This window comes from Pleurodeles waltl, chromosome 11, assembly GCF_031143425.1.
Source record: "Pleurodeles waltl isolate 20211129_DDA chromosome 11, aPleWal1.hap1.20221129, whole genome shotgun sequence".
Taxonomy (NCBI): Eukaryota; Metazoa; Chordata; class Amphibia; order Caudata; family Salamandridae; genus Pleurodeles; species Pleurodeles waltl.
The window spans coordinates 795,453,179-795,472,397 of NC_090450.1; positions in this window are offsets into that span (position 1 = coordinate 795,453,179).

Below are 19,219 nucleotides of genomic sequence, written 5' to 3' on the forward strand. Positions count from 1 at the left end.
GGGTTTGTGGGTGATGTGGGTGTGTGTTTTATTTTCTATTGGGTGTGTGGGAGTGGTGTGTATATGTATCTCAGGTGTGTGTGTTTCAAATTGACCAATGTGGGGATGTTTTGTAAAGGTGTGTGTAGTTCGACCGCGGCGGTGTGTACCGCCAATAGAATACCGCGGTTGAAAGACCGCCGCGTGGATTCGTGGGTCGTAATGGCATGGGCGTATTTCTGTTGGCGTGACGGTGGAGGTTTGGTCATCGCCATTTTTTCGCTGACCTTTGGTGTGGCGGACTTTTGTGGATGTCGGGTTTTTGGAGGTTTTCAAGTTGCGGGTCAGAATGACCGTGGCGGTTTATCGTGGCCGCGGCGGTGTTATGGCCGGGTTCTGACCGGCGGTAAGCGCCTTTTACCACCGAGGTCAGAATGACCCCCAGAGTGTCTTGTCTAAAAGGTTGTTCTACTGATTAATGGTACACTCAACATGCGTGAGAACTGGCACAAGTGGCATCAATGTTGCAGTACCGGCACAATGACACTAGCCTGTAATGCAACTGTATCATCATTCAAATAATAGCCCATGTGGAACCAAGCTGCACAGTCCCCTAGTGCCACATCTACAAAGTCACAAAATGCATGCATTGATCCACATTTAACATCCTTACACCAACACGTGCCTGTAGCTGATATCTTGTGTGCAAGGAAATGTTCCAGATTTAGGGAGGGACAGTCTAATGGAGCAGACAATCCAAAGTGGTTGCACTGTCACCTCCAACTAGCACATGTATGGGACTGCTGCAGGTAGCTGAGTATGTTACAAAAACATTGTATGCACTGTACCTACCTGTGCTATTCTGCACTAGTCCCATCATTCATCCTGCCAATGCATCATTGCACCGAAAGAGTGACAGCATGCATTACACTACTGTGGCAATGTTCACCACGGTGAATAGGAAGGCTAATTACGTGCCACCAAGGCGTCAGTGGCAGGGACAAGGAATCTGCAAGGAAGTAGGTGGTCTGGGATAAATTCACAAAGCCCAGATGTGATAGGAAATGATGGTGTGACACGCTACCCCAAATGTGGCAATGTTGCACACCATCATTTTTAAAACTCATTAATGGCTAGTATTCACCAGAATATGGGGCACCCCTTTGTTACTCCCTGTGGAAGGGCTAAATTAGCTGACGTGGCCCAATGCAACAAGACTTGCACCATAGTGCAAGGATGGCTGCGTTGAGGGGGAGATTGTTTTTTGTGCAGGAAGGAACACCTTTCTGCACAAAAGCATTCTTAAAAGGCCATTAGCTCTATCTATTTGTGTTGCTAAATGCAGCACACATGGAACAAGTTCAAAATGAGGAGAAATTATGGAATTTAACATCATTGCACCATGCCAATCCCTGAGGTGGTATAATATTTTGACAAGTACTCTGGTTTACAAAAACTCATCAATCAGAGGCACTGTAAAAAAGCAATGAGTATTGCTTTGGCTCACCAACAGCAACACCCATTGCACGCCCCTACCACACAAAGTGCTGCGTGTGAAGGGACCCTTCTCACAAGATGGCCTTAAGCCACAATAAGTCACTCAGCACCACTTTGTAAAACCGTCACAGGGCATTGCCCCAAAATACCTTGTGAGCTTGACCCATGTGTGATGCACAATGATACACATAATATACAGCTACAACCTTGGGTCAGTAACATGTCACTGAGCCTCCAGTAGCAAGTAAATGATGTGTCATGTTAACAGCCACAACAATCTAAGATTGACTTTTCACTATCTCATTGCAGAGAATGATGGCTTACCGCCTGCCGACCTGAATGTCCTGGATTTTACAAATGACATGGATGACCAGCTGCTGACCATCAATGTAGAGACTTTCCAAGGATGTCTTAGGATCCCTCCAGACATCACCCTCAGTCGCAGGGACGACACACACCATTGTCGGGTCTCCTCATGAACCACCCAGCTACCAACACACCACCAGCCAGTACTGACACAGCCCTGGACTCCGAGGACCCAGAGAACACCTTTCAGAGGACAGTGGTAGGAGTCCAGCGGGGACAGCCAAGCAGGTGTGGGTGGGGATGGAGATCATGGCAGGTAGCCAAGCGGGAGTGCAGAGGTGCCTCAGTCCAATTAAGGACAACTCCGCTGCCATCAGAGGCACCCACTCCCCGCTACGGGGACTCCAGCAGTCCCTGGTCGACATAGCAACTGTCACAAGGCACAGATTTTAACAAATGCCGACCCACACTGGCAGCAGCATGATAGACAACAGGCTGGGGGCTATACAGAATACCCTGGAGTCCATACAGTGGGAAGTGTCATCCCTCAGGGAAAATATGGCTGCCTACCAGCGTGATGTTGCTGAGGTGGTAGGAAAAATCAGCAGTTCCTCATTGCTGCAGTGATGCCTTATGTGTTCCCACAAACGGCAGCTGCCGGGACCTTTGACTCCACATCTCTAACCCCTTGAAGTATGTGTGGCCCCCTCAACCTCAACAACAGCACCACCCATGGCAGAGGAGGCACCACACACATCAGAGGATGAAGATTTGGAAAGAACAATGTTCACAAGGAAAACCACCCAGTAGCACCAGTCTGTGCCACATAGACAGTATCTCCTTAGTTCTGGGTTTAAGATCATGCTAGTGCTGTGATTCCAGGAAATGTGCTCTCTTCGCTCAACCACTGTTGACTTGTCTGCTATGTACTGTCATTGTCTCCATTCTTACATATTGGCAATTTTAAACCTCCTCACAAATGCACACTTCTCATAACAATGTCTCATGACATGCCCCTCACCCCTGGACTCTTATTGTAATATAAATGGCTATGGTTCTCTCATGGGGTCTGTGAACTGGACATTGTAACACATTTGAAGTTACACTTGCACCTGGAAATAAAGCACCTTGTTTACATGTAACATTTCTATGTTTACTGTGGTTCATCTAGTCAGCTAAATGATTGCATTACATGAATCAATATAAATGAGTACAGAACATCATTTCAGAAGTGCATTACTGTCAGACACAAAGCCACTCACTAGGATCCTAACATGAGAAAGGTGAATGATGGTGTTGTCAGCTACAATCAACTAACAGAGTATTCTATTCATATATTGAACAGAAATCTTTGGAATTTGAAATATGGCATGTATGACTCAGAACCAAGTCAATGGTAATTTACCCAGATGGGAGTACCAGTAGAACTAATATGTGTGGTACAGAAGAGGCTAACCGAATCAGTGATGCGCACCTGACAGTGTTGCAAAATACAGTTCCAAATGCCTGTCATATGCTCCACACTTGCCAACAATGAAACTGTAAGGCCCCACCAATGACAGTTGAAGTTCCATACTTGCCTGTCCTAGTACTATATACAAACACAATGTGAATGGCTGGAACAGTGGATGGCAAATGTATGGACTATTTGATGTTATTTAGCAGCCAGTCTGACAGCTCTTTGGTCATAGGGGATGCACATGGTAATCCATGGAAGTCAAGGCAGTAAGAATATCCTAAGCCATTCCTCCAACTTGGCCAGTGCACACATGAGAACACCCAGACACTCAATCAACATGGTATAAATGGTCTTATACAAACAGGATTTATTTAAAAATATTTAAAACTACATACCTAAACTTATCCTAAAAACTACCCTACACTAAACTAACCTACACTAATGTAACTTAATTTACAACTATACCTACATAACCCAATCTTACACATGTAACGCCACACTTTAAACATTGTCCCCAAACCACCTTTAAGAGACAAGATACAAGTAGGACAATATAAACTATGACTACACATGTACTTAATCTATGACCTAAACAAATATATTTCTTAAAATATTTTTTTACACATATACCCCACCATAAACCCCTCAGCCCCTCAAATAAAAAAATAGTACTAAATCCACCTCTCACTAACCTAACACTACCCATCTAAAACCCAATCTAAAAAATGTAAGAACAGTAAAAGGGAGGGGAAAGGAACTGGAAAATTGTGACACTGACACATCACAATTTCTTCAATTTTCTTTTGCAGTACTTAAGTAACTGGCAATATTTGGCACTTTCCCGCTCCAACACATCCAATCTGACCATCATGGCGGGCATGTCCCATCTCATATCACTTTCAAAGTTCGGGCTGAAGACTGGAGCAGGCGGCTGCATGGGTGCCTGGCTTGTGGCAGGTGCAAAAGATGTAGAGGGGGTCGGACCCGCAGAAGCTCCCTGGACCCCTGATGTTTTCTCCAATGTGGCCTGCATTTTTGGTGGCTGCTGCAGAGTGTGGAGGTCCCCCATGTGGGAAAGCACGCCATGGCCTTGTGGCCTTTTGCTTCCGGAACCTTGTTGCCATCCTCTGGTACTTGGCATTCACATCCAAAATGTGACGATAGCTGTCTGCCTGTTGTGGAATGCATGTCATTCCTCAGGTGTCAGATTGGCAGCTAAAACATTAGGAGAGTAAAGCATTAAATACAGCATTGGGTGAAGGGAGAATGTAGACTGCATCCACAGATGACACATGCAGTCCACCACACATTCCTCAACAATGACTTTCTCCCAATCTATGACTGTTTCCTACCAGCCATCTATGGTATCATGTTCTTGTCACTGGGATGACGGCTATCCATTGTTGACCATCGGGGCCCAGAGGTGAGTGGACTAATGTGTCCTTGCTCAACATTTAGGTTAACAAACTTGTGAGGATCACGTGGCCCAACAAGTCTAGATTTCCTGTGTCCTTATCAATATGGAGGACTTTGTATGCAATCCACCACTTTGACACCCCTGGTGCTACATCAAGGCTTGCCCAGGCATCATGGATGCAAGGTGGGGGTCATCTGATAGGAAGGTTGGAAACTTCCCACCAGCTATTTTAAAGTTTGGTAAAGCTTCATTCATGTGTCCTGATTTAAGACGTGGTCTAAGCATATGTTACAAGGGGGCCCACCATTGCTCCTGATGTGCCCACATGTACAAAAAAATGCAATGTCCCCATAATGTTTGGCCCAAGCCTGACCAGCACATCAAAATTGTCTACAGATTACATAACTAATGCCCCCTAACCTGTGCGATGTTGTGCAAAATGTGTAATGCAACACACATATGGTGGCTGTATGGGTGCCCTTAGTGCCACAGTAAGTTTGGCACTGCACTGGGAGCTGCTACAGCATTCTGATATATTGAACATCATATGCACATGCATGTCAGACATCATCAAAGTACCAGGTACGCCCTCAGCATTCACATCATATGCACATGTGATGTCACCAAGATCACTCACAAGTATCATGGTGGCAGAACCATATTGGTAATTCTGCTGACATCTAGCTTGGGACAATCCATAGGCATGTCCTACAACCATCTGGAGCTCAGTTGTGTACTAATTGTATACTCTGCTGACTGTTGTCCAGCACAATATGGCTCCTGGCATTACTGCGGCCTCAATTTATATCTGAAGCGTGCTGCGGCACCAGTGGTGCAAGTGTCTCCTAAATAAGCCTCCTAGAGACCTCCATACATTTCCTTCATCTTTACTGTTTTGTAAGTGTAAGCTGTGTGTGGCACAAAGTGCTGTCAAAAGTGTTGTGACAAAGTTGTTGTCAACAGGCATGCTAATTCCATAAACAGCATCTCTGACACCTATTATGATAGACATCAATGTATATGTGGCCATGCATTCCAATTCCTAACACCCACAATTCCATACCAGCACACATTGCCACTTGTGCAGCAATCATGCCATTCTCAATGCTCAACATTGCAACAGACATTATGTCACCATCCTAACTCCAATGATATCATAGCATTGGTCACACAAAACTTTTAATAATTGCATTGCACACATCAGACTGTCTCACACCAAACCCTGGATTGCCACACATGATGCTCACGGTGAGACTTACTGGCAGCATTGGGGTCTTCAAACCTGGCCCCCTCTTCAACGGTGTAGAGTGGAGGTCCACCTGCAATACATGAAAGGAAAACATAGCTTTGTGATATTTGGACATTTCTGTGAATGGATGACAGTGTTAAGAATCAGCTTGTTAGACTGAGTGAGCAAATAAACCTAGTGGTAGATCAGACCAACTGTCAAACATCTATGATCAGTCAATCATACATAGTCTAGGATAATGGAGACCCTGGCACCTACAAAGCAACACTTTCCCTGACACTCCTGTGGTGCTTTTCACTGCACCATATGTACATGGAATTGCCATGCATGTCTTTTGTAGCTTTACACCTCCTTGACTGTTAGACTTGGCATCCTTGGTGTGGTCTCTCCTACCTTTTTGCCTCTGTTTCCCAGGTTGTTGATGTGTGTTGGACTCTGTTTTTGCTGTTTTTGTTACTCTGGGCACTTTACCACTGCTATCCAGTGCTAAAGGGCAAGTGCTCCTATGTAAGATATATGTGTAATTGGCTTTCCATGATTGGCATATTTGATCTACTAGTAAGTCCCTAGTACAGTGGATTATCGGTGCCCAGGACCTGTTAATCAAATGCTACTAATGGGCCTGCAGCACTGGTTGTGCCATCCACATTAGTAGCCCTGTAAACATAGCTCGGACCTGCCACTGCAGTGTCTGTGGGTGCAGTTTTTAAACTGCCAATTTGACTTTGCAAGTATACCCACTTGCCAGGCCTAAACCTTCCCTTTTCTTACATGTAAGGCACCCCTAAGGTAGGCCCTAGATAGCCCCATGGGCAGGGTGCAGTGTATGTTTAAGGTAGGACATATACTATTGTGTTTTATATGTCCTGACAGTCAAATACTGCCAAATTTGGTTTTCACTGTGCAAGGCCTATGTCTCTCATAGGTTAACATGGGGACTGCCTTTAAATATTATTAAAGTATAGATCCCCTTTGGGAGGAGACAGAAATGTGGAGTTTAGGTCTCTGAACTCACATTTTAAAAATATTTTTTTTAGTAACGTTTGTTTTTATATTGTGTGTTTGAAAATGCCAATTTTAGAAAGTAGACATTTTCTTGCTTAAACCATTCTATGACTCTGCAAGTTTGGGGATTCCCTGCTAAGAATAATCTCCAAGTGCTTCAATTGAGCTTGCCTCCTGTTGTTGAAGTCTCAGGGCCATCAAAGACTTCCCCTTCCAGCACCTGGACTGTTTGCTGAGAGCCCTGCCCTGCCAAGCGGTGCCCTATCCAGTCTCTGGGCCCGTGAGAGGTGAAGCTGGCAGGCAAGAACTGAAAATCCACCCACAGAACACATGCAGGGAAATTTACGATGCACCTTCCGCAACGCGGCTGATAAGCGATGCGCCGCCGGCTTCGCGGCTGAAATCGACACTTCACCTGCATTGCGGCTGGGAGATCGGCGCACAAAACCCGCTTATGGAGGCTGATAATGATGCAAACCCCACGCATCCTGGTTTTCTGATACCGTGCGACTGGATTTTCCATGCATCTTCCCTGGGCGTCCAAGTCAACTCAACTCTGCGCAGATCCGAGGTGCCCCATCTGGAAATCGGCGCTTCGTCTCTCTTGCAAAGGAGATAAAATGGCGCATCGCTGATGTGACCTGAGAAGGAAACGATGCACGGCCTAACTTGCGAGTAAGAAATCGACACGTGGCTATCCTTTTCTGAAGCGCGCTCGCCCCTGCGGCTTTTTTTTACGCTAACCAAGTACTTTGTGTAACAACAGCATTCTCACTGTTTCCTTAGGCTTAAGACTCTAACGGCCTGATTTATGAAATTGTAAGTTTGCGCCACTTATGCATCAACAAATTACTCAAAGCCGGTGCTAACTTTTCATAAATCAGGCCCTTATTCTTTTGAAAATTAATATCTTGACTTGTGTATGTTGGATTTTTGTTGTTTTGGTTTTGTTTTATTAAGATAAACATTACCTATTGGTCTAATACATGTGTTGTGTCATTTTGTAGTGATTCACCTTATTACTGTGTGTGTTGGTACAAATACTTTACACATTGCTTCTGAAGTTAAGCCTGCCTGCTCGTGTCAAGCTACCAAGGGAGTGAGTGGGGGTTAAGTGAGTGTGACTCTCTTTTACCCTGACTAGAGTGAGGGTCCATGCTTGGACAGGGGGTAACCTGACTGCCAACCAAAGACTCAATTTCTAACAATGACCATATGGGACTGCATGACACTGTATTCTGCATCTGAGGGGCATGCGATGGTTGTTGCAGTGGCCATACTATTGTGACACCCATACCTTTTTATTCTGTCCCAGATGTTGAAGACATCTACCTCATTGTCGCTGCAAACTGACGGACAACTGCCCATGGGTTGCGTGAGTATTCCAAAGTGTTGAGGAATGCTTTGATAAATCCTTCTTTGTAGTTACTAATATGTGTGTGCCATTACAAGGCACACACACTTGAGCTATAATACCATGGCAGTTTACTTATTCATTTAGTTGTTCCTACCTGCACATTAACTATTGAAATTATGGATGTCTTGCCAATACTGTGTGGCCTGCCATTGTTGGCATGGTACTCCATAATTTGTCCAGGAAGGGATAAGAACATGCGCATAGACACATGCCTCAACACAGACACACCTGCTCTGTTGTCCAAGGATGCATGTGTTGATGCAGGTTTCTGAGTAATGTGCCAGTGCTAGTGAAGATGTAGGGCAGCCCCATACGGTCACTAAGATGTGGCAGGCCTGTGGTACAAAATCAGCATATGTGTGTTGGGTAATAGACAAAGTTTGGGGTGTATGTGATACACAATGTACAGGAATAGGAAAGTGCACAGTCAAGCTCCCTTAAATGGCATTGACCAAGGACACAAAGAGGCAGATTGAAGGAAAGTGGTGCTGCGCCAAGTGTTTCACTACAGTCCTTGTGGCCCTTAGTTCACCCCTTTCCCCCGCCATGTATGTGCCTTATGAAAAATAAGGCACAGCATGGTGCAGGTAGGGTCCAACTGCATCTATTTATATGGAGGCAAATGATGTGCTCAGCAGGAGTAGCAACAAAACAGATTATCACAACTTCTGCTGAGTACATAGGGGCCTATCACATACAGTTATATGCCCCCTTATAACACGTGCTCTGAGCAGCCGTCCAAAGTGCAGGAAATATGGCATTAGGTAATTTCTCATATTTCCCAAAGGCATGTACTTTAGCCCTCCCAAACAGGTGTTGGGCCTCCCTCCCATACATGATGCCTGGCGCAGGACTCATGTTGTGCTGGTCTAAACAGACTGGCGCTATGCATGCATCACAGCACTTTGTTATGATTGCACAGGGAAGATGGCACTTCTGCCCTGGCTCTGTTTCATAATTGTTTATTTCAATGGCAGCCCTAAGGTTGCACTGGGGTTCTTAATACAGGCACAATGCTACATGTCCGGATCCTTTGACAAAACATGCTGCACTCAACCTTATCAGCACCTGTCATGCACATGCAAATAATAGTGTTGCTATGAAAATAGGATACTTATCAACTTCTCCACCAATCTCAATGCCCAGGTGATCCAGTAGATATTGCTCCCTTGAGATCAGGTTAGCCCAACGGTGTTTCAGTTGGTGGTCATTGTGTCCGGTGACAAATATTTATGTCAGGTGGTGGAGCAGCTTGCCCCACTGCAGCTTCCTGGCCTCTGTGGGGTAGCCGTGGATAACGCGGCCACCCAGTACAAGCATCATTGTCAGGTAATACTCCACAAGCCAAATAAAGCCCCCAGCTCATCTGCCAGCATCTTGGATATCCTCCCTTTCCCTGAGATCATGCAGTGTATATATACTGCAAATAGACAAACACCCCACAATACGGTGTCAGATACAGTTCAAATACAATACAAAGACTGATTAAAAGACACAGCAGCTACAGGACACATCACAAAAGCACTCCAAAAGCTCTAATCCACCAACAACACTGGCTCCACACACCCTCACACAGTCACAAACAATAAGATTGTGAAGTGAAAGTGAAAGTTAACTCACTGTACCATGTATGAAGGCTGGATGTCCTGTTTCATCACTTCCTGGGGCTGTGCATTACGTGCATGGCGGTCATGCGTCTGTTTTGTCCCATCGTGCGTTTGTGAACTTGCGATAGACGTCCAGGGGCCAGACGTCTTTTTGCTGCACAGAAATGTATGAAGTTTAGGCATTTGCGCTTAAATTTCTGACGCATGGCGGTCATTTGTCAATTTTGTCCCATTGTGGGTGAAAAGGCCTGTGGACTTGCAATAGCTGCTCAGGGGCCTGGCATCATTTTTCCGGTGTTGCAGAGTATAGAATTGAGCCGGTTGCGTCGAAAACGTTTGACGCATGATGGGAATGCATGGAAATTTGCAATGTAGGCCTAGAGTGCACCCAGATTCACATACTATATCACAGGGGCTATGCAATAATGTTGTCATTATAGTATGGCTACATGGGTGTGCCTATCCATTCATATCTTGATTGTGACATTGGTATGTTGAACCTATATGTTTGTTTATGTGTATGATGAATGTGATAACTTATACCTTGTGCACATGTGCATATGTAGCTGCACTGTGTCCACATACGTGTCAGCACATGTGTACTATGAGCATACATATGTGTTCTAACACATATTTCTGGAAGTACTACATTGTTATGTCTGATATAAAAATGTACACATACCAACAACACAATAAATGTGATGGGCTATATCCTCAGTAATGCATGTGACAGCCATGAAAATTTGTAATCAGAGTATGCAGTGGACAACGGCTGGGTTGAAATCACGTTACCCCTTGCAATTTGTGTGTGCAGTGTGTTCACTCTGTGGTGTGTTGTTGGTTTAGCCTTCATGATGCTCTGCTACACGTGTGACATATAGTTCCCCATGCATCTTAGTTTCAGGAAATAGTGTACACACATGTGAATGAAGGTTGCTATACGCTGTGTGTGTGTGTGTAAAGATATGTGTAGTGTAATGTCAGTAACATATGATCACAGTGGTGTGTTCATGGGATATGAAACCTCACATATCTATCTTTGTGCATGGGCACATGTTGGACTTTGACAAATGCCTTTGCAGTCATATCAGTGCCATCTTTGTTTTCGTATGTCGGAACACATTTGAAGGTCATTTATTTCTGTCAATGATCTTGTGATACATATGCACTTAAATTTGTGGTAAGTGGCCTTTTGTTCAGATTCCAATACACATTACCAGGCCAGTGCCATTTTATGTGGTACAAGTGTGCTGAGTTATCTGGTATATGTGTGCATGACACCAACTAGGCACTCACAGTCATCCACATCATATGTGTTATGACTGTCACATACAATGGCATACCACAGTGTAGCAGTGTTATAGTCTGGCAAACATAGCAGCCTACTCTTCATCACTACTGTGGGAGGGTTTATGCCGACACAGACCCATGGTTGCATGTGAAGGTGCAGGTTTATGGAGCGCCAGGCTACTCACTCCACTGTGCTCATGCATTGGACCCCTGACAATGTCAAAAGTCTATGTAGCCAGAGCAGTTGTGTTAGGGTGTTTTGGGCTGGGCTCTAGCCTCTTCATAATTGCTAATCAGCAGAGCAATGCACAATCCCCTGCAGACAGATACATGCACAATTGTGATCAAACAGACTGGGATATCAATTTTAACTCTGTGGTACTTGATGTCAGCCCTTTCCTATAATGTACTGAGAACTGGATACTTGCACATGTAGGACATGTCTCATCATTTGATGTCCTTAATAATTTCCATTGGCAGCTTGGTTAGGGGTTGTATCTCTGTTGTGACTTCTATTTCGGGAATGTGCCAGGGGACAGATGGTGTTATCTGTCACTGGCGCCTATCACGTTGGCATACAATGGACAACTACCAGGTTATAGTAGTGGTAAACATGACTGATTTATGTACTGACCTAGCCACCCTCTCTGTACATATGTTGTGTGATCACATGTAGACATTGATGTGTTGCACAGTCAGTATTGTCTATATGTGTTCCTTCTCCACGCTTTACTGCATTACTTGTAAGGAATATTTTGTGTCCTACATTGCTGCCATTCTTTAGGCTGCTTACACGTTGTACACATCTTCTACAGCAACGTTGTCTGGTCATGCATGGACAGGATGCGACGTGTGACTTGCGTAAATTGTAGATGAACACATCTTCTACTACTGGCTACATGACAGTCCCATAGCCGGGCTTTGTAAATTTAAAGAGTGCCACACACACATGACATTACACCTGCCACAGCACTTGTGTCGTCTCCAAGTGACCTCCCATGTTGTATTTCAAGTATCTGTGGGTATCTCTCAGCTGTCCGTCCACATCCTCTATTGAACATGGGTATGCATGTATTCCTGCATTCCACTACCTACGTAACTCTTACCATGACTGTATGATGTTGATGTATGAAATCATCTCAGTGCTGCTTTTTTCATTACCTAAATGCAACATATCTGTCTACTTCTACTCCCATCATTGTTTTGAATGGTTCTCTGACATGTTTGGGCATTGCTGGACATACTTGCACATCCCACACCTGATTGGCATGTGAGAGACCAAAACATGCTTGGAAAAGTTGCACTGTTGGTACCTTGCTCTTGTTCTGGCATTTGAATGACTATGAGTGGTGTGTATTGCTATGTGCTGTGTGATGTTGTTACACAGAGCAAACTTGGTTACCATGCTGACACATGTCAACCATTGTTGGCACTTGCAAATCTTTTGCTACCTAGGCCATACACCCGTCCATCACTCTTCACATATATATCTGGATTTGCTGTAGGCATGTTTCAAGACAGCAGATTTGTGTGACAGGTCTGTATGTAATGTACATAGGGAGTGGAACACACTCTGCCTACATTCCACCCAGACAATAATTTGGTGTTGCATTGTCCCATTTCATTCTTAAATCCAGACAATGGGTCATATGTTTGGATAGTGATTCAGCACCCATTGCTGCTTCATTTGTCTGGCAACCCAGAGCGCACTCCACAGCCAACGTGTGTATGTCATAAGTGAGGTACAGCGCACCATGTGTTGGGGTTGTGTCCAGTGGCAGTGTCAGAACATAAGCCCATGGATACACAGTACAGGCTCTGCCTCTAACATTGGTTACAAACCCTGTACAATTACTGAAGATCCATAGTTAAGAAATGATCCCGCCTTGTCACACATGCACTGTGCTGGTGAAGTAGTAATCCCCCTGAGTTGTGACACTGTTCTGTTCTTACATTACTTAAACACCATTTGATAACAGTCCCTACCGTATGTATGCCCCCGCGCACACATCCTGCCAAGCGTGGTGATGATGTTGGGAAAGGGCTAAGAATTAGCACATTGCCCACTTGATGGCACCTTATATGTTGTGATGCATGAATCTAGACCTTCAAGAGCCACGTGTCCGTGAGTTACATGACACTGATGTGTGACATGGAGGCACTAGGCTCTCTCAACATCATGCAATGGTGCAGATTTATGGAAAGTGGTGCTGCACTGAGTGCAGCACCACTTTCCCTGCACCCCTTAGCATCCCCCTCCTGCCACCATGTGTGTGCTGTAAATACAGCACACCATGGCACAGGGTAGGGGGCAGTAGGGTCATTTCTCATTATGCTATTGATGTACTCTGCAGCAGTAGCGCCAAAATATTGGTGCTACTCCTGCAGAGTGCATAGGATCCCATTCTAAAGAATGGAAGCTCCCTTTTACTGCCTGCTCTTGAGCAGGCATTAAAAGTGCCATAAAAATGCAATTTTTCCAGCTCCCCTAACTGCGTAATGCCCCCTTTGCATACATTATGCCTGGGGCAGGCATAATGTAGTGCAAAGGGTTACAGAATTTCGCAATGCATGCATTGCATTATTCTGTAAGTATGGTGCTGGGATTTCAGCCTTGTTGGGCCACATGAACATAAACAATAATTACATTAATGTGGCACAAGGTGGTACTAGGGCATTATAAATATGCACCTATGTTGCTACCATACTTGTAACTGTTGTGTTTCTTACCTGCTCTCTGATGTTAGAGTTACATTCCAATGGTATATGTAGTGTCAAATGAGTAGACCAAGGAGATTCAGGTGCAAAGTGTTTTATTGGTGATATTTACAAATTGATAATAATTGTACAGTGACTATGCGTAAAAGTTCTGTACAATTTGTAGTCTCCTGCAAACTCCTACAGCAGTGTTATGTAGTTCCCCCTGCAAATGTGATGCACCATTGTCACCCTCCTCCTCGTTGGGGACAACTACCTGTTCATCCTAGGGAACATTGGTCCGTATACATATACTGTGCAGGATTGCACATACCAGTATGATCTTACATACCATTGGTGGAGAATACAACAGGCTTCCTCCTGTCAGGACCAGGCACCTGGACCTTGACTTCAGGAGCCCAAATGTCCTCTCCACCACATCGCGTGCTCTTCTGTGCCCTTCATTATACGCAGGCTCTTCCACCATTGTGAGATTGGCAAATGGAGTCATGAAGCATGGCTGTATGCCGTAACCTTGGTCAGATGCAAAGGAATGAGAAGATGTGTTTGTAAAGCTTAATAGTGGTTTGGTATATGCCTTGGCAGTTGTTAATTTTAGGTGGAATGGTGACTCAGACTTGCTTCTGGTATAGTGTATGTTCCTCTTTTGTGAAATGATTTAATAGATCTGTGTTGATAGACATGAGAATCTTGGGTTGTGGCTCAGGGACCTGGGGATTGTAATATTCTATCCAAACAGATAGTTCTGCCCTTGCAAATTTGTATTGTATTGTCCATTATTGTGCCAGTGTTCTATTATTGGTGGATCCTTCCACCTCCTTGCATCACAGTGTTGTCATATGTAAAGACATGTTGGTAGCCCTACAAAGCCAAACTCTGCCCTCCATGTTACCATGTGGCACTAAACATACAGTGTAACACATAGGCCCTCATTAAGACGCACGGTGTCGGGCAGACCTCCGCAGTAGTGGCAGTCCGCCCGCCCTATTATGACCGTCAGGCTCCTGCCACCAGGCATCCTGGCTGTGTTTCAGATCTGACAGAGCAGCGCTGCAAGCATTATGAGTCCCATTCCGCCAGCCTTTTCCTGGCGGTTTATACCGCGAGGGAAAGGCTGGCAGAATGGGTGACTCGGGCCCCCATGCACAGCCCCGTCGTGCATTTCACTGCCCAAATTGCGAGCAGTGAAATGTGCAACGGGAGCTGCTGCTCCCGTCGCACTGCCACATTGGTGCCGGCTCCATTTGGAGCCGGCATCAATGTAAAGGCCCTGTTTGCCACTGGGCCGCCGGGTGGAAACACTGTTTCCGCCCCCCAGCCAGCGGGAACATCATTATAGGGCCGGCAGGGGCTTTGCCACGCTGGCGGTCTTCCTTCGACCGTCAGCGCGGTTGACGGCGGGGTATCCTGCACTCATCATAATGAGGGCCATAGTGACCCTTTGTGGCAGGTGATGAGTGCGCCAACCATCAAGTGTAGTAGGGTGTGAATCACACGTTTGTAGAGTAATCAAAATTTGGTACAGTGGAATCTCATAAATTCCTATACATGATTTATCCCATACATTTTCAACACATGCACAGTGTAGGCGTTAGGAGGGGGCACACCATTCTTTTGCATTGGTCCCTATGCATGGTGCATGAAAGGTCAGGTATGGCCACTATACTCCTACAGAGTTGTACAAACAGCATCCATGATCTTTACAGTATTGCACAAACTCTGTGCCATGGTGGACCGTTTTTTATATATGGCACACACATTGTGGTGTTAGGGGGCGCTAAGGGGCACATGTGAGGTCGCACTGGACTAGGTGCTGCACGACTTCTCGTCATTGTGCCCCATGGTCTTTAACAGCAGATAATGTTGTATTCCTATGTGCTATTTAGAGAAAATGAGGCGTACCCCATAACCCTAGAACCTGGGTAGTTAAATAAGCAATTAAACGATGGTCCTACAGGGGGAAGTAAAACCCTTGTCTTCCTGGTAGACAATTTTCAAGCAATCTTCAAACAAGTGTAAATTTTGTCAACTATTCATATTTTATTATATCTTTACTAAAAAACACAATAATTTTTATATTTTGAATTCAATCCTTACGGTGCTCCTATAGTGATGGTGCAGTTAATGTGAATGCAGTGAAAAATGTTTGTGCAAATGTGCTCTGTACACTATATACAAGATGTGTTTAAAACATAAATTCTCTTCAACCTTTCATAAGCGGACTCATATTACTCCAGAGGTCCAGAAGTCACTTTTAAGTCTCAAGAAAAATCCACACTATGAAAATGTTGACGTTTTGACCCCATTTTTGTAGATCAATCTATCTGGGGTCATCATCAGGACTTTTAATTTGCTATAGGCAGTACCAGTCAGTCACCGTATTCTGACATTCCGAAGGTCCTTCTATGAGGTTTTAGATTGATTTTGTGGCGATACCTCAATGTATTGGACTACGGTATATTTTAGTAACTGATTGTCGCTTTTCCAGATAGGTTGAAGTTTATCCAATTAAGAGGTATGACAACTTTCCTGTAGCCAAGCTTTAGCTAAGGGAGTTGATCCCTAGATTTGGTCTACCTACTCCCTTAGAGTCAGAGAGGAGCAGCAACTCTAAAAGTGAACCAACTAAACTATTGTGTATGACACCCAATTTGGACCAAACATTGTATCTATCGACCAGAAGCATCACATTTTGACTAGTGAATCAGTGGTGCTCTTACGTCATAGTTGTCCAAGGTGTGTAACTCTAAATGTTTGAAATGGACAGATGCTATATGGATTCCTGGTATTCCTTCAGCTGCACTGGTGAACATTTCGGATTATCTTGTTCTGGTCTCCTGTATATCTGACTGATATGGTACGCTCTATCTCTAACCAGGTGAAGATGAAAACACCTTCATCAAGGAATGTGCCCAGGACGCCATGGCTGCTAAAGCTCAATGCACAAGCTCCCGCCACAGTCACCAGCAGGCGGCATGAATCCTGTTCCCACTCAAAATTGAGCCACAGCCCAGCCAACTTAAGGTGAGGGGACTGCCACAGCTGGGGCGAGCCAGTGGTGACTGATGATCAGCAATAATCCAGCCCAACATAGTAAAGTTGGCGGTAGTGATAAGAATCCAAGATGGCCACAACCTTCAAGAATAGATTCCCTGGGCAGCTCAGAGCTGAGAGGTTGCACTGGGCGAGCAGCCACTGGAAATGGGGGCCCCCAAAGACATCTATGTCAGTGGGTCCACAGGCTCCACTGGGCAAGATGGACTGACAATTCTGCCGGAGCTAGGATGGAGAGAGATGGAAGCAGTGGTTGAGCTCCACAAAGTAAGGGATAACTGCAGCACTTTAGAATCCACAGGAACGCCCAGCCCAACACAATCCTGCATAATTTGCCTGCATGCAGGGTGTTGCGTGGGCCCCCAAAAGACCTTTGTTTGCACTGGTCCAGCGCCCCTATGCTGGCACACAAAGCAAAAGCCAGAAACATCTATAACCTCCCCACCCCCTCTGCTGGAGTGCTCTACAGGTGGCAAAGGCACCTCTTACCTTCTTCCAGTAGTGTTAATTGTCTAAGATAAAGCCTCCAAATACCAGGTGAACAAAATGGACAAGCACACTGTCGGAATTGGCAAGATGGGCAAAGGTGGCAACCGAATGGTAAGATAGGGTGAAAAGAGAGCCAACCCTCAGCAAACTAGTAGAAGCTATCAGAGAGACCAGATCAGCACCGTAAAACAAAATAGATACAGTGGCAGTGAACAGTGCACTTACTTGTGCCGACATGGCAAAGATCGCCGAACAGATGCACATGGTGGAAGTTACACTGGGGGAACACACTGTGTTCACTAAATCCCTCCAGATCAATATCCAATACCTCAAGGAGAAAATTCAAGACTTAAACACCAGGGCCAAAGATGCGTAGAGCAGATCCTGATGTAACAATATTCACCTGTTAGGCCTCCAGAAAAAGTTCATAGTTTGATAGCGTAACGATTTGTAGAGCATTTTGTGTATTCCATGATCTGACTGGAGACACTCTCGCCCCACTTCCCAGTGTAGTGGCTACATCGAGTGCCCGGGATGCTGCCTAAGACTAGCCTTGACCAAGACTGCTTATAGCTTGCCTTCTCAATTTTAGAGACCGAGATATAATCTTCAAAGCAGCAAGATAGAACAGCCCTCTACACTTCAAAAACAATATAGTAATGATCTCCCCCGATTACACCCAGGTGATGCAGACGAGATGGAGATCCAGGATAAAAGAAGAGCTACAACAACCGGGGGGGTGCTGTACATGATGATTTTCCCAACAAAACTGAACGTGATGGTGGAAGGGAAATCTTCTGATCACAGGGGTAGGCCAGGAAATGGCTGGATAGATGGCAAGTGGCAGAGATCGAGGGTAGCAGGAGGAGACACAACCCAAGGAGGGAACTGGAGCCCACAGACGCTGGAACTGGGAGTAATGAGGAGGCGAGAGGACAAAAGGATTGTACCAAGACTGCAGGGACACTATCACCCTGGTAAATACTCGGGGGACATGAGGACAGATAGGGACTGGATGTGCAGTGAAGAAACAGTGCAGGTGGGAATGGGAGGGAGGCATGACCACACAGCTATTTGACACATAGGCCCTCATTCTGACCCTGGCGGTTTGAAACCGCCAGGGCAGAGGGCAGAGGAAGCACCGCCAACAGGCTGGCGGTGCTTCTTGGGCCATTCTGACCGCGGCGGTAAAGCCGCGGTCAGAAAAGGGGAACCAGCGGTTTCCCGCCGGTTTACCCCTGGCCCAGGGAATCCTCCATGGCGCCGCTGCTTGCAGCGCCGCCATGGGGATTCCGACCCCCTTCCCGCCATCCTGTTCCTGGCGGTTTTAACCGCCAGGAACAGGATGGCGGGAACGGGTGTTGTGGGGCCCCTGGGGGCCCCTGCACTGCCCATGCCACTGGCATGGGCAGTGCAGGGGCCCCCTAACAGGGCCCCATAATGATTTTCAGTGTCTGCTCTGCAGACAGTGAAAATCGCGACGGGTGCCACTGCACCCGTCGCACCCCTACAACTCCGCCGGCTCCATTCGGAGCCGGCTTCATTGTTGAGGGGGGTTTCCTGCTGGGCCGGCGGGCGGCCTTCTGGCGGTCGCCCGCCAGCCCAGCGGGAAAGCCAGAATGGCCGCCGCGGTCATTCGGCGGTTCCCACCCCCATAATGCTCTCCTAAGAGTCATCAGAGAAAGTTCCTGGAACATTAGAGTTCAACTATAGTGTTTAAGATGGATTGGTA